This window comes from Paroedura picta, chromosome 1, assembly GCF_049243985.1.
Source record: "Paroedura picta isolate Pp20150507F chromosome 1, Ppicta_v3.0, whole genome shotgun sequence".
Taxonomy (NCBI): domain Eukaryota; kingdom Metazoa; phylum Chordata; class Lepidosauria; order Squamata; family Gekkonidae; genus Paroedura; species Paroedura picta.
This window is the reverse complement of record NC_135369.1, coordinates 137,103,381-137,126,128: the sequence shown is the minus strand read 5'-3', so window position 1 is coordinate 137,126,128 and position 22,748 is coordinate 137,103,381. Positions and strand designations below refer to the sequence as shown.

At 43.9% G+C, this 22,748-nt stretch overlaps 1 long non-coding RNA gene across 2 annotated transcripts in view; it reads right to left on the bottom strand.

Moving 5' to 3' along the window:
- The window catches only part of LOC143821376 (uncharacterized), a 74,991-nt gene that overhangs the window by 41,926 nt on the left and 10,317 nt on the right, over positions 1-22,748 (bottom strand). Inside the window, exon 1 of one of the 2 annotated variants that reach the window (XR_013225788.1) lies at positions 15,821-15,891. The exons of the other annotated variant lie outside the window; for it this stretch is intronic. This is a non-coding gene — a long non-coding RNA (uncharacterized LOC143821376). Of the gene's footprint in view, positions 1-15,820; positions 15,892-22,748 lie in introns of those variants that run through there. 2 annotated transcript variants of the gene reach the window in all.

Here is a 22,748-nt window from a genome sequence, read left to right as displayed (position 1 = left end):
TTAATATTGTTCTGGGTTAAATGAGAAAGGACCACATAGACTTTATGCGAGTTCAGCTCTTGTTTGCTTGATAAAATATGTGGTAAGAGGAGTCAGTTTTCTTCACTGAGGTCCTAGACTGAGATCTAGACTGATTCTGCACTTACTTTGTTTATGAATTCAGATCAGTTTGAACTCGGGTCTTCCTCTATTTCCCCCCCCCCCCTTGAAACAGAAAAGTATTCTGCACGTGATTAGGGAAGCTCAGAAAGAGGGGCAAGCTCAGCAGGAGCGTCTTTCTTTTCTTGAATTGGGGGGGAGGACAGGATTGGAGACAGTAGAGGAGGGGGAATAAATCCAAGTTAGGGCTTCCGCTTTAAGGGAAGCCTTGCAACCTGGGAAAGAGGAAGCCTTTGAACTGATGCCCTAGCCAATCAGGGCTTTTCTACAGCGTTGGAGGCTCGAGGCAGCAAGTTAGTTTGGGAAAAGCAGAGAGCTGCACCTTTACTCATGCCAATTTTTCAAATATCGAGCGTTAGATCCACTCCAGGATGTTGTGGGGCGAAAGGTAGGGTCACTCTGGATCAATCATGCTTGTTGCAGAGGGAATATTTAAATTGTCCAAAATCAAAATGGAAATCGTATTCAGTGTAGATGGTAGGGACTGAATCTACCTGGGATTGGAATAAAAGCTCTGTGCAGATTCAGCCCTGGTTAGCATATTGCTATATGTTGTTCCCTAGATTCATCTACATGTGAAAGATTTCAAATCCTCAAGTCTATAATGACAAGTATGACCAGCTTTCTGCAAAAAAATTTCAGATCTTCTAGATAATGAGGCAGGAATTGGAGGTTTGTACAGGTCACTGGTCTGCTGTGGGCCTGTACAGAAGAAGAAAGTAGAATGCACAAATTATTAAAGCTAGAAAACTGGAATACTCTTTAGTATAGCCATGTCCTTGTTTGGATATAAGAATATAAGCATTTCTCTGGAAAATACTGAACTGGGATACAGGCTAGGGCCTGATTCAACTGCATCCCAAACAGCAGTTCCCTGCTGCTGTCCCTCTCTCTCCATCAGCCATCCGAATCCAGGGACAGATTCATGCTGTAGCCCTGTAGTAAAATACATGTTGTGCATGCAGAATGCTCTAGGTTTAATTCCTAGTATTTCAAGCTAAAGTTTTTGTCAGGCAAAAACCTGCCCATTCATTTTAAGTGCTCAGAGGCCATTCCAAATGCTTAATTTCCATTGTTACTCAAAGTGAAAAGGGGGGACTATCTTGTATAGTGGGACAGTATCTATATACATAAAATTGTGACCACACACCTTGACAAAATGCTGAAGGTTCCAAAGCCTCCTATTGGTGGAATCTCCCTCACTCAGGGCCAATTGTTGCTCTTGCTCAGGATTCTGCATCCCCCTTACCTTCTGGCCTGCTGTGAATGGATCCTCTAACAGTCACTATAACTGAGGGGATGGAGGTGTTTCTGAGAGCAACACCTAAATGTTGGCTGAAAGGGAGCCTAAGAAAAGCCCCCTCTCCCTATACTGCTGTGGCTGGCCTTGCTGCTGCAGACAAGCCATGTGTGTCTCTTCTCCACTCTCTGAATCTTTGAGGCCTATCCTGCAGGGTTGTTGTGCAGATGAAACTGGATGCTGTTTCAGGGGTTCTTTTGCCTCCTGGTTCATCTGGATAACAACCTTATGCAATAGGCCTCAAGTGTTTCAGCTCCATAACAACCTGGGCAGGAGGCCTCAAATTTTTCATCTGCACAACAGCCCTGCCCACCATCCAAAGCAGCTATTTCTGCCTAGAGAGGTGATCTTTATAGTCTGGAGATGAGCTGTAATTCCAGATCTCCAAGCCCCACCTGGAGGTTGGTTATCCTGGATTGGAAATATTCCTTGAGGTTTGGAGATGGGGGCCTCAAAACGGTATCATGCCTCAGAGTCCATCCTCCAAAGCAGCAATTTTTGCCTGCAGAGCTAATCTTTATAGTCTAGAGATGAACAGCTATAGTAGAGACAGCAGTAGAGGTGTCCCTTACCAGCAACAGTTTATTTTTTTTGGTGCAAACAGAAAGACATACCAACTGGATAGTACGGACAGTGGTAGAGACTTGCAGGCTGAGGTTGGGGTGGAGTGGTGACAGGGGGTCCCACCTGGGCTATGGGCCCTTGCCAGCCCTTAAAAGCAAGAGTTTTTATTTTTTGGTGTAAACAGACAGACCAGCAAGGGTCCTGCGAGTCTGGAAAGTGCAGAAAGAACTAAATAAGGAAATGGTAAACAAGCAACTGGCTGAAGTGAAGCCTGGCTTGATAAATAAAAATCAGTATTTGCCATGAAATAAAAGGCATAAAGTGGCCCAGAATTTCAAGTGGAGTTAGCTTGGGAGTTCACATATAAAGGTTTTACAGGAAAGTAGACAGTGAGACTTTGGGGGGAAGTAGGTTTTCCAGTCTTAATAGGCAACGATTTGGCTTTGCGGACAGCAACAGGAACTGCAGTTGCCAACAGTTGGTCTCAGGCTTCAGAAGGGCAGACATCACCAGCCAAGCAACAGACTGTGTTAGCTAAGCCCAGTGAAACTGAGGTTTGGAAGTGGGGCTTCAAAACAGTACAATGTCACAGAGTCTACCCTCCAGAGCAACCATTTCTTCCTGGGGAGCTGATTTTTATAGTCTGGAGATGAGCAGTAATTCCAGGTGATCTCCAGGCTGTACCTTGAGGTTAGCAATCCATGGGATGGAAATATTCCTTGAAGTTTGAAATTGGGGCCTCAAAAGGGTGTAATGCCTCCACAGCCACCCAACCGGCCTCTATTTCCAGTCAAGAGGAGAGGAGGCAAGGTAGCCAGATAGGTGTAGGTTCATGTTCTGGAATTCCACATTTCCTAGGTGTGCTTGAACCTGCCTTGGATCAGGACTGTGGTGCACAGTGAGACCTTCTCTTAGGATTGTCAGCTTCCAAGTGAGGCGCAAAACCCACACCAAAACATAAGCTAACGCCCATTGTATTACAGCACGCAACAGGCTTTACTGCTAGTAATACATACAATTATTACATTTAAAAACTGACCCAATAGAATGAAAAGCATGTGGTTTGGAAACTTGTCACTGCACCTTCTAGAAGATCAAAACTGGAGCCATGGAGTCAGATGACTAAAGCTCTGCTTAAAAAAAAACAACTACCTATTGCCAGGTTCCATAAATAAAACTAGACATATGGTTAAAAATGGTTAGAAATCCTGCAGTATTGGCCATCTTCTTTTTCCAAAAGAAGATGGCCAATACTTTTTATTGTTTACCCTTTTCTGAAAATACATTGAGCAAAAAGCCACAATGGTATTGAATTTTCCCCACAAACATTAAAAGACTCTTAAAATAGCTAAAGTTCATTTCAGTTTTTAAAAGCATGTTCAATTCATCTTTTTGAGAGAAAGACAAACCCAGTTTGACCATCTCTGTCTCTGGGAACATACATTTTAAAGACCATTGAGGGTGGATGGGTATGTTGTTAGTTTTTTGCCTTTTGTTAATGATGGAAGGACAAAAATCATTTTTCCTATTGTTCCACCCGTTTTGCAGTTTTGCATTACCAACCCCATAACCCATTGAACCACACATGATACTAGTCTGCTTCAAATACAAAACAGGCCATTATGGAATCTCAAACACTATTCTGCACATCCTACCACTAACCACAACAGAGCGGTAGTTTACCAAAGGGAAGAGAGGAAAAAATATTGGATTTTCTTCATTCTTGTGTTTCTCCATCTCTGTCTGCAACAAAACTAATCCCAGAGCTATTATTTACAGTTATGAGGTGAGAGCTGAAATCTAGCAGTCTGGTGAGAAGAAAAAATGCCTTCATCCTTGTTATCTGAACAACAGTTATCAATTTTTATACCATAGGTGATAGTTATTCAAATGACATGTTTTTCAACAGTGAGGAAGACCTGACATTTTACCTGCTTACCCTGGCATATACTTCAGTCCTAAATACCCTAACAGTATTTAGTTCCAAGCAAGTGCTCTATTTGCTGACAGATGGTTTTCAGTTGTTCAGATACAGCAAGCAGCAAACTCTGAGATGTAGAAAGTAAATATCTATAACTAGATTTAAAGCCCGTTGTACTTTTAAATACAATGGGCACTACAAAGGGGGGAGGGGGCCTTTTGGGCCCAGGGGGAAGGCCTTCTTCCCCCCCCCCCTCTTCTTTTCCCCCAGCCATGGTGTGGCCTTCCCCCCGGGCCCAGAAGCTTCTGGGCCCAGGGGGAAGGCATCCTTCCGTACTCACGCCATGGCGCCGCTTCCCCATCGCTTTCTGGACTGTCCTTGTTAGGGCCCAATCGGAAGGTGCTTCGCACCTTCTGACTGGGCCCTCACCCAGACAGGCCCTGCCCACTCTCCACCCACTTAGGCCTTAGCCTTTTATATTTAACAGTGGCCCGCTGTTAAATATGATATGCCTTGGTCCAGAGGCTGCCCCCCTCCAAAAAAAATGCATTTCCCAAATCAAGTGGATAGCTGCACTATTGTGGATCTGTCCCTCGACTGAAATTATTGCCTAGCAGGAAGGAATTTAGGTCCACAAAGAGGATACTACACAGGATTTTTGGCTTAAATAAGGCTGCAGCTTTACTGATCTCCAGCAGGAGCACTGGCAGAACATGGAAAGGAACCTCTTCTTACAGTCACTGGACTGCAAGGACCCTTATCCCAGCAGCACTATGGGGAGACCATACTCCTGCCTTAACCTACAGTGTGTATCCCCTTGCCAGCTGGAACCCTCTGGAAAAGCACAGGCCCCTGTTTGGTTCCCACAGCTACCTGAAGATGTGAGTCCACATGCTTCCCTAGTCGGGGTAGAATCTGCATTCACATTTTCTTCCACTGTAAATCTTGCCAAATTGAACCTGTATCTACAGCCTTCCTTTTTCCTGATTTTAAACATGTTGGCCTTCTGCATTCACATTGTCCCAATGTTCGATCTCCTTCCCACTTGATTGCAGGGAGGGTGGCGGGTGAAGCTTCAGCCAGCATTGAAGGAGCACGAGCCTAGAGAGTGCTTCATTCCTGCTTTTTGACTCCCAAATCTACAGCCAGAGCAAGCCAGGGGAGGAGCAAGTGGTGCATGAGGCGCTTGTTTATCTTTATTTTCCTGCAGGAGTGGGGGGGGGGGAGGGGAGGCAACAGCCTCACAGAGAACAAGGAGTGGAAAGTAAATCCAAGAGGCAAATCTCTGCTCATAGAAGTGTGGGCTTGCAAGGGAGTGGCAACCAGGAACCAGGCAGTCTTTGAACTGATGCTCTGACCAGTCAGTGACAGACTGCTTTGCTATGTCAGCACTGGAGGCACCAGGGAGAAAGTTAAACCAGCAAAATGCAGAGATCTACACTTTATACTGGGGGATCTCGGAATGGTTTCCTCAAATATAGTGAGTTATATCTGCTCCTGGATATCTCAGGGGAAAGATAGTGTCACTGCGGATCAATCATAGACAATGCAGAGGGAAAATTTAAAGCACTAAATATCAAAATGGAAATTGAATAACATGTAGATGACTTTCTTTAATTTGAGATCACCAGGGATAAAAAGCCCAATGCAGATTCACTCCAAGTTGGCACTGGCTCACATCCACGCCACCTATTAAGGGGGCGCTTAAGACAGTGAGCCTGAGGCGCAGACCGGACTCCCACAACAGGCTCCACCCCATGTCAAAAACTGCCAGGTGCAACAAAGAACATCAAATAATGAAGACCAGAATAACAAAGATAAACAGTAATGCCCTGGGGTGGGTGCATGGGAAGCTTCCCTCCACGGCTTCAAAGAGGTAAGAGGCTAAGCTTTGCCTTTTAAGGTAATGTAAACTCCGCCTCTCCTCCCACTCCCTTTTGGGTCCAACTGCCAGAAAGCTGCTTTCTGCAGAGCCCTGCAGCTGAGTCTGCCAGCATCATACAACCTCTTCAATGGCCCACTCCTCTGCTGCAACAATCTGGCAGTGAGTGTGTGGCCACATTATTGGAGTGAAGGCACTCCCATAAACTTTAGAAATTTTTGAAAACCACAGACCAGCTGAGGAATTTCAAAGACCTTGGAATTAATTCTTAACATGTTTGTAAATGTTAATTTTATATCTTGCTTTTTCTAATCTGTAATTAATTAGAAAATCAAATAAAACTCTATTTTAAAAAAAGAAATCACTGAATGCACAAACAGAAACTGCAGTATTCACCCCATTTTGTTACTTCATAATTAAATTTTCCCTTACATATTAAGAACAAATTTTGCCACTGTTTCACTTTTGAAAACATTTCAACTTTTGTAAAAATAAAAACAACACCTTTAAAGTATCAGAAAGCAGTAACTTAACTGGCAAAAGGCACAGCAACAAAGTTAGGAAGTTGTAATCACCAACACAGATTGAACAAAGGACTTTTTAGTGACCTCCATGAGGCTAACCAAAGAAACAGCATCCCCCAAGGGAAAAGGCATTCTACTACTCCCAAGAGCACTTCAGAAAAGAAGAAGAAGAGTTGGTTCTTATATATATACCCAAAGGAGGCTCAAAGCAGCTTACAGTCGCCTTCCCATTCCTCTCCCCACAACAGACACCATGTGGGGTGGGTGAGGTTGAGAGAGCGCTGATATCACTGCTCGGTCAGAACAATTTTATCAGTGCCATGGTGAGCCCAAGGTCACCCAGCTGGCTGCATGTGGGGGAGTACAGAATTGAACTCAGCTTACCAGATTAGAAGTCCGCACTCCTAACCACTACACCAAACTGGCTCTTGTGAAGGTCAGTCATTCACTGAAATGTGGAACACAAAATATAGCTGTATATTTAGGGATTAAACGAGCAGCTTGAATTGTAGAGCCCCTAAATGGACTGGTGAACTATTAATACCCTGGCTTGAACCTGCTAAATAACCAAAACTATATTTTATATTAATCAAAATCTATGGATCCCCTTGGATGGCAGTGACATAAAGAGAGCACTGCAGTGAACTAGTCTGGAAACTTGGTAGTTGTTGTTGTTATGTGCGAAGTCATGTCTGACCCATCGTGACCCCATGGACAATGATCCTCCAGGCCTTCCTGTCCTCTACCATTCCCCGGAGTCCATTTAAGTTTGCACCTACTGCTTCAGTGACTCCATCCAGCCACCTCATTCTCTGTCGTCCCCTTCTTCTTTTGCCCTCAATCGCTCCCAGCATTAGGCTCTTCTCCAGGGAGTCCTTCCTTCTCATGAGGTGGCCAAAGTATTTGAGTTTCATCTTCAGGATCTGGCCTTCTAAAGAGCAGTCAGGGTTGATCTCCTCTACGACTGACCGGTTTGTTCGCTTTGCAGTCCAAGGGACTCACAAGAGTCTTCTCCAGCACCAGAGTTCAAAAGCCTCAATTCTTTGACGCTCGGCCTTCCTTATGGTCCAACTTTCGCAGCCATACATTGCAACTGGGAAGACCATAGCCTTGACTAAACGCACTTTTGTTGGCAGGGTGATGTCTCTGCTTTTTAGGATGCTGTCTAGATTTGCCATAGTAAACTTGGTAGACAGTGGCCAAATGTTTACCTAGCAATAGCTGGTATGTCAGTTGAAACTGGTTAAAATACATCCTGTGCACTTTTATTATTTTTTGCTGCTAATGGTTTAAGGAGAAGTGACAGTAGTACGGTATAGTCAAATCTTGTCAGATTTTGGAATCTAAGTGGGTCAATATTTGGATGAGAGCCCACCAAGTAAGATTCTGCAGAGGATGAAAGAGGACCTTTGTTCCTCAGTTGTCATAAGAGCCCCTTGCTGGGGTCATCATGATTCGGTTGCAATTTGACAGCACCTGCATACGTACAGAATGTTCTTTAAATGTTTTCTTTTGGGGTTGTTGAACTGTTGTTTTGTTATTTTGATAAATGTTATTTTGATAAAATAAAATTTGAAGCAATGTAAAAGCAAGTAGTACTTTATTATTTGATTCAAAGGTTGCTACTTGCTTCTTTTTTTCAACTTTCTCCCCACTTTCTCTAATGATAAGAAGATGTTCTGGAGACCTATTATTTACTGACTAAACTAATAAGATCAAGCTCAATATCACTGCTCGGTCAGAACAGCTTTATCAGTGCTGTGGTGAGCCCAAGGTCACCCAGATGGCTGCATGTGGGGGAGCACGGAATCAAACTCGGCATGCCAGATTAGAAGTCCACCCTCCTAACCACTACACCAAACTGGCTCTCAAGAAGACATTCTGGAGACCTATTATTTACTGACCAAAGCAATAAGATCGGGCTCACAGATATGTTGAATTATATTGATCATTTTTATGACTTTAAATGTGTTATTGTATACATTTTATTTATTTTATATTTATATACCGCCACTCTCAAATGTCTCATGGCTGTTTACAAAATTAATAAAATCCCCTAAAATAACCCATTAAAACATATTTAGAATAACAACATGATATCAAGATGGCGGACAATATATTATAAACCCACTCCCCCCTGTACAGCATGGGTCAGTCACTCTCTATCTGGGAGCGAGGAACCTAGTTGGCTTCAGCTTAGAGATCCTCAACTGACAATGCCGGGTACCACTCTGGCCTCAATCTGGCAGAAGAGCCTCTGTCTTGCAGGTCCTGCAGAAAGTTGACATCTTCTGCAAGGCCCGTAGCTCTTCCAGGAGCTCATTCCACCAGGTTGGTGCCAGGGCCAAAAAAGCCCTAGTCCTGGTCGAGGCCAGGCGTCTATCCCGGGGGCCCGGGACCACCAGTAAATTCATACCCGCTGAGCGAAGAGCCCTGCGGGGGGCAAAAGCAGATAAGTGGTCCTGCAGATAAGTAGGACCCAGGCCGTGTAAAGCCTTAAAGGTTAGAACCAAAACGTTAAACTTGATCCGGAAGCAGACTGGCAACCAGTGCAGATGGCATAGCACCGGCTGGATATGGGCCCTCCACAATGTTCCAGTGAGGACCCTTGCAGCCGCATTTTGTACCAGCTCCAATTTCTGGGTCAAAGCCAAGGCCTGCATAGAGTGAGTTACAGTAGTCTAGTCTGGAAGTGACGGTTGCATGGATCACTGTTGCCAAGTGTTCAGAGGCCACATAGTGCTCTAGTAGCTGCACTTGGCACAGATGAAAAAACGCTGTTCAAGTTACTTTCATGATCTAAGCCTCCCTAGAAAGGGAGGCATCAAAGGTCATGCCCAAATTCCTGGCTACTGGTGCCAGTGTTAATTGCACCCCATCCAGGTATGGGAGGCATACTTCCTGATCCTGCCCCCTTCTACCCAGCCACAGGACCTCCATCTTGGAGGGGTTGTGTTTCAGGCAACTCTGCCGGAGCCATCCAGCCATTGCTTCCAAACATCCGGCAAATGTATCTGGAGGGGAGTCTGGCCATCCATCCATTAGGCTTGTGGCCTCACTTCCTGTCTCAGTGTTGATTGGCTGATGCTTGTGATCTCACTTCCTATCTCAGACAATCAACACTGAATCAGAGATTGTCAACTAGACCCTATCTAATGTGGGAAGCACAGTACCTTTCAAGTACTCAGTCTTCCATGTGATGAAAATCTACTTGTTCCACACAGTTTGCTGCATAAAGATCTAACTATGTGGTACCTTCATAATTAACCACATATCAAAAACACTGTACTCTCAATAGTTCATCCTGGAACACAGTCGAGTTTGTAAGGGCTGATTTGAGCTTTGTCTTGTAGTCACTTCGTGCTAACTTCCATGCACAGCTTTCCCTTGAGTGGCTCAGCATTGTGGGCAGTACATTTAAAAATCAGCTACAAACTGTAGCACTCAGCCTTGAATAGTCATGCCAGGATGCTTTTGACTCTGAAGTCAATGTGAAGGAAGCACAACCTCCTAATCCTACTGTAAATCACTCCTTTATGCAAACTTCACTCACAGCCTAAATGTTACACTGTGAGGTAACCTCCTCAAACTAATTTACTGGAACTGGCTTTGCTATCAAGTGATACGATATTTAGCACTGTTCTGTCAAGGCTGGTAAAGGGAGATGTCATAAATATCTGACTTTATCACCTGCTGACTCATAATCCAGATGCCAGCATGTGCTGCATGTTTCCAGATTAGGCAGGTCATGTTGCAGCATGAATCTCATCATTCTTGTGTAGGATCAGGAGTGCCCCCTAATGGCACAAGTGTACTGAAGTCCAGGATTTTTTTAATGAAGTTACACTGGAAAGAACATTTTGAATGTGAAAGTCCTCACAATTGCTTATTTGTCCTTGGCCTGGATTTGTTGCTTTAAAAAGTTAGCACTGCTGTACTCAAAAGATGCAGAATCCCTCTGTCCCTTTCCTAATTTTGCAACCTTCATGAATCCATCAAAATAAAATGGATATTATCTACTGCTAAAACAATGAGACAGATTGACTGAATACACAAGTCACAGCCTTCTGTTTGCAAACTCAATAGGACATTTTGGAGGTCATTAATCCATAGGGTTGCCATCTCAGAGGTGACCAGATGGCACATCACACACACAAATAATGCGGAAACAACTTTATTTATCAGTAATATTAAAACTAACAATATCAAACTGAAATACTGTAGGATTGGAGTGAATGTGATTTAAAGGTTTTTTTACAGATTGGGGGGAAGCTTGACGCAGTAGATAGGAGGTACCACTTTGGTCACCATCTTTCAGTTCTCCCTCCCAGCCAATACTGGTCTACTTTCACCCATTTAGGATAGTAGATTGCTGGAAGGGGGGGGATATTCCTCAGGGTTTCAATATATTTTAGGGCACATCCTGTCTAGAGTGAGATAGACAAGCTCACCTCTACTCTCCACACTACAGAGATTACAGAAGTGTTCCCTCAATAATGTCATTTGTTTTAGATGGATATAAGTGATGCAGAATACATCTAGCTCATCACAGAAAAAACCCTAAGGCATGAAGGTGACAAGTCCAAAAAGGTGCGGTAAGACATTTACTGTGAAATGCTTCTGCTCTGCTCAGTAAGCTATAAAACCCCCCACTGAATTAAACAAGGCACTTCCACCTAGGAGTTTTTGAGATCAAACATGTACATTCCCTGTCTAAAACAGCAGAGAAGTTTTCAAATCAGGTGGGGAATTTTTACAACATGCATTTTACAATACCGGGAGTGCCATAGGAAAAATTTTACCACCCTTCGTTTGCTTCGTTTTTGTCTTCCTTCCTAGTGTTTGAAGATGCCCTCTTTATTTATTAGCTTAATACTACCAACCGCTTACAGTTGGGTTTTAAGGTCTAAGCAGCATGCAAATTATGAAACTCAAGTTCTGCAACGCTTGTCTGAACCAACAGCAAAGCAAAAGCAAAAACTCCTTGGCTATGGAGGGCAGGGGGAGGGGAGATTATTTGAAGAAAAACTACAAAACATGTCCTCAAGCAGCTTATTAATTTGCTAATTTCCAGTGAAGGTTAATTAGCTGCCACTGACTTTGCAGGTATTTCCTTGTTGATATTAAAAGCCACAATCCAAAAAAAGGAAAGTTAATAAATTTTAGTGGCAGCAGTGAAGAAGAGTGGAAGTACTGTATTCTGTGCCTGTCACACAGATGTCCAACCTTTAAAAAAATATATATATCCATCCCCCAAAATATATCCATCTTATGGACACCAAAAGTGCTCGAATGCTTAACAACCATTCAGGTTATTTTTTAAAAGGTGGATTGTCACACCTGAGTACTACATGTTAACAATTTCAGGTCTCATCTAGCAAATTCAGTTTGTGAAGGTGGAGTGCTGCTATGGTAGAATGTCTGCGGAGGAGTAAACCCTCTCTGATTTCACAGCAACCAAACATTTTGCTTTGACATTTTGCTTTGAAAAATATCAAAACCAAGATGGAGTCGCAGGTAAAAGATAAATCCCAATTCTACAGTTCATATGCTTCATACGACATAACACATGCCCAGTAAATTTACTTGAAGTGTTGCCCTGGAGGGACAGACCAGAATGAATGGGATGAAATTAATTCAAAAGAAATTCCATCTAAACATCAGGAAGAAGTTCCTGACAGTCAGAGTGGTTTCTCAGTAGAACAGGTTTCCTTGGGAGGTGGTGGGTTCTCCATCTTTGGAAATTTTTAAGCAGAGGCTGGATAGCTATCTGATGGAGAGGCTGATACTGTGAAGGCTTAAGGGGGTGGCAGGTTACAGTGGATGAGCGATAGGGTTGTGAGTGTCCTGCAAAGTGCAGGGGGTTGGATTAGATGACCCATGAGATCCCTTCCAAGTCTATGATTCTATGATTCCATGATTCTATGATTCTAAATGTGATTAAATGCACTTGTCTTTGGAACTTTAGATCAGTGGTCCCCACCTTTTTATCACCGGGGACCGGTCAATGCTTGACAGTTTTACTGAGGCCCGAGGGGGGGGGTAGTGTTTTGCCGAAGGACGCTGCTGCCGCTGCCTGAGCCCCTGCTCCGCTTGCTTTCCTGCCGGCGCCCCTGACTTCCTGCCGCCCACTGTGGGGGCACTGCCAGCAGCAGCTGCACAGTGCCATGCTGAGGGGGAGCCCCAGCTTGGCGGCCGCTGGAAAACACCAAAGGTAAGCTAGCGGCAGAGTGGCAGGGCAGCCCTCGATGCAGCAGGCGGGGAGGAGGACGATGAGGAGCCATGACCCGGTACAGACTGATCTACACACCGGTACCAGTCACCGGACCAGGGGTTGGGGACCACTGGTGTAGAGGATGAAGCAGAGTTGTTCTCTCTTGCCCGGGAGGGATGGACCAGAACCCATGGGATGAAATTAATTCAGAAGAAATGTTGTCTAAACATCCAGAAGAAGTTGCTGACAGAGTGGTTTCTCAGTGGAATAGACTTCCTCAAGAGGTGGTGGGTTCTCCATCTTTGGAAATTTTTAAGCAGAGGCTGGATAGCCATCTGATGGAGACGCTGATTCTATGAAGGTCCAAGGGGGTGGCAGGTTACAGTGGGTGAGCAATAGGGTTGTGAGTGTCCTGCATAGTGCAGGGGGTCCCTTCTAACTCTATTATTCTATGATTCTATCTAAACTGCTAGAAGAGAAATTCTAGGGTACATATCAAATCATTTTGGCACAGATACACAGTTTACTGGGTCCTAGAATCAGATCCTTTAAAAAAAACACCCGAAGTGGCATCTTTATAGTACTTTACAACCCAGAAGGTTGTCGAGCACCAGCAGCAGCTGCTCAGTGGCAGGCTGAGGGAGAGTCCCAGCCATGGCAGCCACTGGAGAGCACCAAAGGTAAGCCAGCGGCAGAGCGACAGGGGCAGCAGCCGGGGAGGAGGACGAGGAGGAGCTGCGGCCCAGTACCGACTGATCCACGAACCAATACCGGTCTCTGAACCAGGGGTTGGGGATCACCGCTTTAGATGATCCATAAACCTCGCGGAAGAGCATTTTCCACTGCATTTCCGTTTTTCACATATGCACACCAAGAACAAGATAAAGGCTGAAGAGTGCTTTAAATAAATTGTGAATTTGATCTTGTTTTCAATTATATCTAGGAAAATATTAATTATTTATGTAAGTGTGATGCAGTAGTTAAAATGAAGAGAAAACAAATCGGTGAAGAGGAAAATTAAGCTTTAATCATTCTGAATGAATAAATAAAATGAGTGAATAAAATGAATCTTTAATAATTAAATAGCCCCTTGATTATAAGAAGAAAAGAGCTTTAACTAATATCTGCATTGTATAACCTGGCCCGGGTTAAAAGGTGCATTGTGCATGTCAGGCAGTGAAGGACTTGAAAAATTTGTCTGGAATTTTTGAAAGGAGATCATTTGAGGGGGGCAGTATCCCAGTTCTGTTCCTTGGTGTCCTGTTTTTAAACTTTAAGTTTTTAACTCTTGTCATGTAGATAGCTAGTTTGTAATTCATTAAGAGTGCTTGGAGTAGGGTTGCCAACCTCCAGCTGACATCTGGAGATCTTCCACTATTTGGCAATTGAGCTCCAGACCAAAGCCACCTCTGCTGAAGAAAATGGTCAGTTTGGAGGGTGGAGTCTATAGTACCATACTCTGATGAGCCCCCTCCCCTCCCTAGGCTCCATCCTTAAAATCTCCAGGCATTTCTCAACCTGTAGTTGGCAATACTACCTTGGAGAGTAAGAGAGAGTAAAATCTGAAGTGTCACATTTATGGTGAGAAGTCACAAGGCAAATGGATAATATGGAAGTGGGGCTTTCTTGCATCTGGGCACATCAGCCTGGGGGTAAAATCCTTCTTATCTTTACTGCTGCCCCCCCACCTGTGCCTCCACCTTTAATCAGTGTAACCCTAAGAAAAGAGAAGCTCTTTAAAGCACACAGATTTCAGCAGTAAAAGAACAACAATATTCTGGCTGTTTATCTTTGACTTTGACTGCAGTTGGTTTGTTTAGATATTTATACCCTGCTTTCTTCTCTCCGATTGGCTTGCCGAATTTTTGTATCCTTTCTCTGTTTTATCCTCCCAGTCACCCTGTGAGGTAGGCAAGGCTGAGACCATGTGGCAGGCCCAGAGTTACCCCTGGGGAAGGGACCGCTGTTCAGTGGAAGCGTGTCCAGTGGGCAGTACTCTGCATTGCGTGCAGAAGGTCCTGGGTTCAGTTCCTGGCAACTCCAGTTAAAAGAGCCAAGTAAAAGACTGGTGATATTAAGGCCTGTGCTGGAGATCTTGGGAGATCTACTGTCAGTCTGAGTAGACAGTATTTTTTATATATAATTTTTTTAATGTGTTATTTATTTATATTTATTTATTTATTTATTTATTATATTTATACTGCCACTCTCAAAAGTCTGGCGGCGGTTTACAAAATCCATAAAACAGTAAAAACCCCTAAAATCACCCATTAAACAATTATATAAATGTATTCTGAGTTTACCCATCAGTGATACTCTTCATCTCACCAGTTACTATTGCTTAACCATTTTCCTTCTAGTCTATTATCCAAGCCTCCGTTACAAAAATAATACAATTCTGGAGACATTGACATGTATTTATTAGTATAAGCAACCAATGTTGTTATTGATTACTATAAATTGATGTTTTATTTAAACTGTTTTATTGACTGTACTGGTTTTATGGTTGTGAGCTGCCGTGAGCTGGCTGTGCCGGGAGTGGCAGGACAGAAATCCAATAAATATGTTGTGTGCAGCTTCATCAGGGAGAATCTTTCAGATTGTTAAAGTTCTGTTCCAATACACACACTAGAACAAAGCCTAGTGTGTGTGTAGAAATGGAACTAAAAAGAATCTGAAAGATCCCCCCGATAAAGCTGCATGTAGAATGTATATATTTATTATATAACTAGCTTCAAAGCCCTTTCCTAAGAACGAGCTTTGAAAGGGTCCCCTGGCCCCTGGCCCGGCACCTTAAGGTGGCTTTGGGCCACAGCTCGCAGCCAGATTAAGTGGGGCAGGTGGGGGCTGGGCAGCTCGTTATTCTTAGCAGGCAGTCAGCAGGCTGGGAAGCCCTCGTCAGCAGGCCCAGCCTAGCAGGCCAAGAGGCCCTCATTAGGAGGCCCTCCACCACGACCCTTTGCCCAGGGCCCTCTCCCCTTACCTGCTGCTGGCTCCAGGCACTGAGGCATCTGAGAGCAAAGAGGCTAGAGTCCAGGGACAGAGGGTGGGAGCCGCAGGGGCAGGGCCAATCAGGGAAAAGCTCACTGTACCCTGATTGGCCCTATTCTAACTTGGACAGCCAGACACGTCCCACCCCTAGGCTGTTTCATAAATATATAGAGGAACAACAATGGATAAAGATTACTAGTATCAAAGCCCTTTGGGCAGGAAAAACCTCTCGCTGGAGTTTGTGCTAGCACACAAGTTATATTACCACTTTTTGGGGAAGGGAGTTGATGCAGGTCACTTCCATGTCAGATTCAGCAACCGTTGCTTCCATATGTTTGTCTCTGAGGGAAGATAGGAACAACATAATTGCATCCTGTTACATCCTAGGCAGGGTCCCAAATGAGTGTAATAAATCCTCTATTGAGTTATCTAAATAGCATATACCCCCCCTCCAGCCTCTGAGAGGGTTTTATAATTAGATTGTTTATTTAAAGCCTACTTGGCAGAATTTTGTGCTTGTGCCCAACTCTCCTATGACTGTACCTTTAAATTGATTAGGAGATTAATAGTGGAGTTTTTTTAAAACCCTGCTTGGAAATATCCCTGTGTGCTCTAGCCTTCTCCTCTGCAGCAAAATTAATTTGGGGATTAATGTTGTCCTAAAAGTTAGTAAAATGTTGATAGTTTGATTTGGGCTGTTTAAAATCTTTGTTGATTTCGATTGATAGAGTTTATTGGTCCAGAAAGGCCCCCATGAAGGTAAATACCCTCCATAAGGGCAGATTGTCAGCCATACCCTTTCTTTTTGAAGAACAAGATTCTGCATTCCAGTGGATCCCTGCTGTAGATGAGGCTTCTGCTGTTTTGTGTTTCCAGCTATAGATTCTGAGGGTTGAGTTGTGTGCATGAGTGCACCTTATATCATATCCCCAACATGCACCTGCTGCTTCTACTTAATTATACACAACAACAGAATCAACTGTGTAAATAAGAACTGGTACAATGTGAAGCTTTTATCAAATGCTTTGAAAGCACAAACAATACGTAGAAATAATAGGTAAAGTAAAGGTAAAGGTATCCCCTGTGCAAGCACCGAGTCATGTCTGACCCTTGGGGTGACGCCCTCTAGCGTTTTCATGGCAGACTCAATACGGGGTGGTTTGCCAGTGCCTTCCCCAGTCATTACCGTTTACCCCCCAGCAAGCTGGGTACTCATTTCACCAACCTCAGAAGGATGGAAGGCTGAGTCGACCTTGAGCCGGCTGCTGGGATTGAACTCCCAACCTCATGGGCAGAGCTTTCAGACGGCTGCCTTACCACTCTGCGCCACAAGAGGCTCTTTACGTAGAAATAATACAAAGGTATAAACAAGCTGTAGAAATGCAACTTGGGCAGCAAAGTTCTTGTTGGAGTCCACTGAGGAAGCATTAAGGACTGGAACACAGAAATTACAGGTTCCTCATTTGGATTTGGAAATTTCCAGTGACATTCCTACAGATTGTTTAGATCTTTGTATTATTTCTATAAATTATTTGTGCTTTCAAAACATCTGATAAAAGCTTTCCTTCACATTGTACCAATTCTTGTTTACACAGTGGATTCTGTTCTTTTGTATAACTGTCACACACTTTGTATTTTGTATTTTTTTTACTTTTCCTTCATTAGCAGACTGAATCTCAAGGAGAGTTCACATACCTTTCTTCAACACAACTATCATCTCAAAAATGCTTATTACAGTGTTGGCTATCAAATCTGCAGGTTATCTTCAGACTCATTAAGTCTGCTGAGGTCAAGGATTAAGTCACCATTCTCTGGGGTTAAAATAGACTTTGTTTTATCCAAGGGAGCTTGCCAATTGCTCTTTTCCTGGTTTCCTGCCAAAGGAACAATTTGACACTGGAACGTTATAAAGCAGAGAATCTTTGTTTGAAAAAAAAATCATCAATCCTCTTTTGTTTACTTGCTGGCAAGGTCTCATCCTCCCCGCAATCCAGCTCCCCATTTCTTCTCCTTTTATTTCTACCCAACTTCATCATAACTCCAGCAGCTCTGCAGCCTTTCTCTGCAACACCTCAAGTTTAGAACAGCCAACACAGAAGTTCAAAGTTCAGAGACCTATCAGTATCCTACCAGTCGAGGTACTGTTTTTTTTAAGGAGACTTCAGACTCATTTTATCGAGAGCTCAAGACAGTAGCCAACAGTCTCAGCCTGAAATCAAGGTCATGGAATCCAACAACACCCAAAGTAAACAAAGTACTGTTCAGGGCTGTAGACTGCAAATGCAGAAAAGCCAGACTGTTAGTAGCTTCATCAGGTCAAACAAGGTGGGGAAAGCAATAAATAAAACTGAAACCTGAGGAGAGAGAGGTCTTCACATTGACGCCATCTTAGCCCTCCCTGATAAATAAATAATTCCAGGGCCCTAGTTTTTCAGTGTGAGAACTAAGTTTGAGTCCAGTGTCATCAACAAAATTTAATTCTGGGTCTAAGTGCAAACTGAGTGACTTAGCATGTGTAGATGCATACTTCTTCAGATATAATAAACTTCCTCAAGCTTTACATATAGGTAGAGAGATGGTGGGGAAGGGTTAGTTGTCAGGAAGTGCTAATAGAGTCAAGATGCACAGTAACTGAGCGATAAGTATAGCTAAGATTAGATTAACACAGTTGTTAAGTTAGCAAATTACGTAGATAGCAGTAGATAGCAGCAAATTAACATACAGATAATAAAAGAGTTACAACAGATGTGAGAACTTAGCTCAGCTTTTCTCAACTTTTTTACTGTTTAGAAATCTCTGAAACATTCTCCAGGCTTTGAGAAACCCCAGAAGTAAGGTGAATGCAGAATATGGTTGGGAAGCATAGAATCATAGAATCATAGAGTTGGAAGGGGCCATACAGGCCATCTAGTCCAACCCCCTGCTCAACGCAGGATTAGCCCTAAGCATCCTAAAGCATCCAAGAAAAGTGTGTATCCAACCTTTGCTTGAAGACTTCCAGTGAGGGGGAGCTCACCACCTCCTTAGGCAGCCTATTCCACTGCTGAACTACTCTGACTGTGAAAAACTTTTTCCTGATATCTAGCCTATATCGTTGTACTTGAAGTTTAAACCCATTACTGCGTGTCCTCTCCTCTGCAGCCAGCAGAAACAGCATCCTGCCCTCCTCCAAGTAACAACCTTTCAAATACTTAAAGAGGGCTATCATGTCCCCTCTCAACCTCCTTTTCTCCAGGCTGAACATTCCCAAGTCCCTCAACCTATCTTCATAGGGCTTGGTCCCTTGGCCCCAGATCATCTTCGTCGCTCTCCTCTGTACCCTTTCAATTTTATCTACGTCCTTCTTGAAGTGAGGCCTCCAGAACTGCACACAGTACTCCAGGTGTGGTCTGACCAGTGCCGTATACAATGGGACTATGACATCTTGTGATTTTGATGTGATGCCTCTATTGATACAGCCCAAAGTGGCATTTGCCTTTTTTACCGCTGCATCACACTGCCTGCTCATGTTTAGTTTACAATCCACAAGTACCCCAAGGTCTCGTTCACACACAGTGCTACCTAGAAGCGTATCCCCCATCCAGTAGGCATGCTTTTCATTTTTCTGACCCAGATGCAGAACTTTACACTTATCTTTATTAAATTGCATCTTGTTCTCATTTGCCCATTTTTCCATTGTGTTCAGATCTCGTTGAACTCTGTCTCTATCTTCCGGAGTATTTGCCACTCCTCCCAATTTGGTGTCATCTGCAAACTTGATGAGTAGTCCCTCCACCCCCTCATCTAGATCATTAATAAATATGTTAAAAAGTACCGGGCCGAGCACCGAGCCCTGAGGTACCCCGCATGGCTGTGTACTTGCCCACCTGATGCCCCTCCCCTTCCCACCCCCACCAGGCCCATCATGGGTCATTTGGAGAGGGGTAGGTCAGCATGCCCAAATATGGTCATATCACTCAACGGGTTAACAAATTTAATATATATATATTACAAATTAATTAACTCCCACTCCCAGGACTATCAAGAAATCCCAGAGAAAGTCTGACTTATATTATTTAATGTTATTGTTTCCAATTGTACAGTGATAAATATGTTTTAGAAGAACTTTCAGGATGCATCTCATTTCCTCTCCTGCACTATTTCCTCTTTCCCTTTCCTGAAAGCTCCTATAGCCTCTTACTTTCTCCTGCTTCCTTCTCTTCTTCCCATCCAATAGCCAATCTACATTTATCTGCCCCTCTATCTTCAGCTTTCTCTCCCCCTGCAGCAGCCTGTACAGCCCAGCTGTGTGGCACCAGCTACTGGGCCAACCCCCACTTGCATGGGAGAGAATCCTCAAGGACTTGTGGGGAGGCACCTCACTCTCCCCTATATCCTCTTTCCTGCATTATTTCCCCTTTCCTTCAGATCCTCTCTCTTTTTTATTTTAATCAATCTCTTTAAACATTATATGAGTGAGGTTTGACTTTTGAATGTATTTTTAATATGAGATAACAAGCAGAATCCAAAGTGTTCCATTCTGTACTACAAAGGCTGCTCCACAGAAGGATGAAATAATATGAGGTATCAACATTGCTGCATTTATGTCTGAGATCTGAGTTCATGCAAAAGGTTTACCATTGTGTAAATCATAGTAAAATAGTAGTAAAATTGATGGTCATTCTGCACCAGGACCAATGTTGCCAATTGTTCACAGAATGCAGAAACACTATATTAAATAGTGGAATTTTGTCATTCCGCATACCTTTTTTTTAGTGGAATATAGAAGTCCCAGTAGCGTTTCATTCATTCCCCACAGGTTTCCGGTCTCACTGGAATCACAACAAAGGAAGCGATTTTTTTCTGTGCTTCTTCCCGCTCCTGGCTGTCAATCAAACGGAACAGCCAATGGGCTGTTGTGTTCATGCTCCCGAAAAGCTCCTTTCCCTTTAAGAACTTTTTTTTAAAAAACCAAACACACCTGTTGCAACGAATCTGTGTTCAATCGTTGCATTGGAAAGACCTTTTTGCTGGCGTAGGAGCTGGCGATTAATCGTTTACACACTCCTCAAGTAGAAAAAAAAAATCCCCCCCCACGGGCGCAATTTGTGGCCGAAATTACAGGCAGTGTTGAACAGGGGGCTGTGTTGTGCTTGGGAACTTTAAAGACACTTGAGGTAGGGAGCTTTGTTTTACTGTGTTAATCACTTCTGTGGAGGGACTTTAGCCAGAGAAGCCTCGCTCGTTCATTGCTTTCGCCAGTCTAAGGGGGGGGGGGGAAATGGCGAGTGACAACAAGCGCGCTGACTGGGAAAGATCCCCTTGCAAACTGTGGGCTGCTGGCATGCTGAAAAGCGAGGGGGGGAGGTTTCTGGACTTGCTGCAGGGCGATTGACACTCCAGTAGTTGGGGGGGCTGCGAAGGGGGCGGGGGACCCCCTGCCGCCATCACTGCTGCCGCCGCTGCCGCCACTACCACCGCTACCACTGCTGCCCAGCCCCGCTCTAGGGCTCCTTCTCGCCTGTCATCTCGCCTGCCGGGCAGCGCCACTCCACATGAGCTCAGGCAGAGCCGTTCTGACCACAGATCTTTTTGCTGCTGAGGCATAAGCACTGACTCTCGGGCACTCGCTTCTCTGGAAGTTCGCTTCACTTCTGTGGAGGGACTTTAGCCGGAGAAGCCTCTGAGAAGCCTCGTTCGTTCGTTGCTTTCCCCAGTCTAAGGGGGGGGGGAAATGGCAACCGCGTCTCCGGAAGTTCGGGGGCATGAGCGGAGGAGGGACATTCTTTCTACCGCTACATTGAGAACTCACATGTCTTTCGCTGATGTGTTGCAGCTTGTGCTCAGAAGTGTAGCGATTTTTTCAGGGGGAATCCACTTTTCCTGATTTCCCGTAAAGCACTACAACAAAGAGATTTTTGCAGGAGTGTTGCAGGAGTGTTGCAGATTGTGTGCAACATCATGCGGAACCTTGAATTTGTAGCGTTTACCAAAGGTAAGACTTCTGCTATATTTAAGTCGTGAGGAATGGACCTGAATGATTCATGAAGATACTGTTATAAAGGGAATAGTATAGTATCCTATATTATAGGTATAGTATAGTAATCTATATTACCATGCTACTTGCTGTATTGTCTTCGACTTTTGTAAATCCATTTTTTGCATTGTTTGACATAGCAGGTCTGGTATTTTTTAGCACAGTTGCTCATATTTGTGATCTTTGTTTGATTGGTCATGTACCGGATGTATCATAATATTCAATTGAATTGTTTTATACTCTGTAATCAATTTTGAGTTTCTATGAGAACTAACGTTTAGAAGCTCAGAAGTAAAGGACTGTGAAGGGTTAAATCCTCACTTAGCTGGAGAGCCTTGATTGACAGGCTGTTCCAAGAGATTTGGTTGGTTAGCATCAGTTGAGCAGAGAAGAGTTTTGATCACTGAGAAGACTCAGCCATGAAGAGTCTAGGATTAACTCTGACTGAAAAGTATTTAGAGCTGACAGGGGTCCATTCCGCACAGCGCTAATGTTGCTGAAGTGTTATCATTGTGTAGCGCTATTTATTTTGCGTTATTCACAATGTTGTACACAATCTGCAACACTCCTGCAACACTCCCTCAAAAATCGTTTCGTTGTAGCGATTTTCGGGGAATCCATAAAAGTGGATTCCCCCTTAAAAAACCGCTTGACTCTTGAAAACAACCTGCAACACATCCGAAAAAGACATGTGCGTTCTCAAAACAGTGGTAGCAAACATGTCCCTCCCTAACGTCTTGCACCCGAGCTTCCGGCGTCCCGGGCGCCATTCCCCCCCCCCCTTAAATTGGCCAAAGCAACATATCAGCGATGCTTCTATGGCTGAAATCCCTCCACAAGCAATTGTCCATAAAGTTTCCGAGCACAATACAGCCCCCTGTTCGACACTGCACTAATTTCAGCCAGAAATAGCACTGGGGGGGGGATTTTTTTTTTTAATTTCAGAACATGTAAACGAATAAGCGCCAGCTCCTAAGCCAGCAAAAAAAGGTCTTTCTGATCGAATGAATGAATATGCGTTGCTACTGGTCTTTTTGTGTTTTAAAAAACGTTTTTAAAGGAAAACACAAACACAACAGTTAATTGGCTGCTCTCTTTGATCGACGGCCAGGGGAGGGAGGAAACGCGGAAAAATATCGCCTTCTTTGTTGCGATTTCGGCGAGACCGGAAACTTGT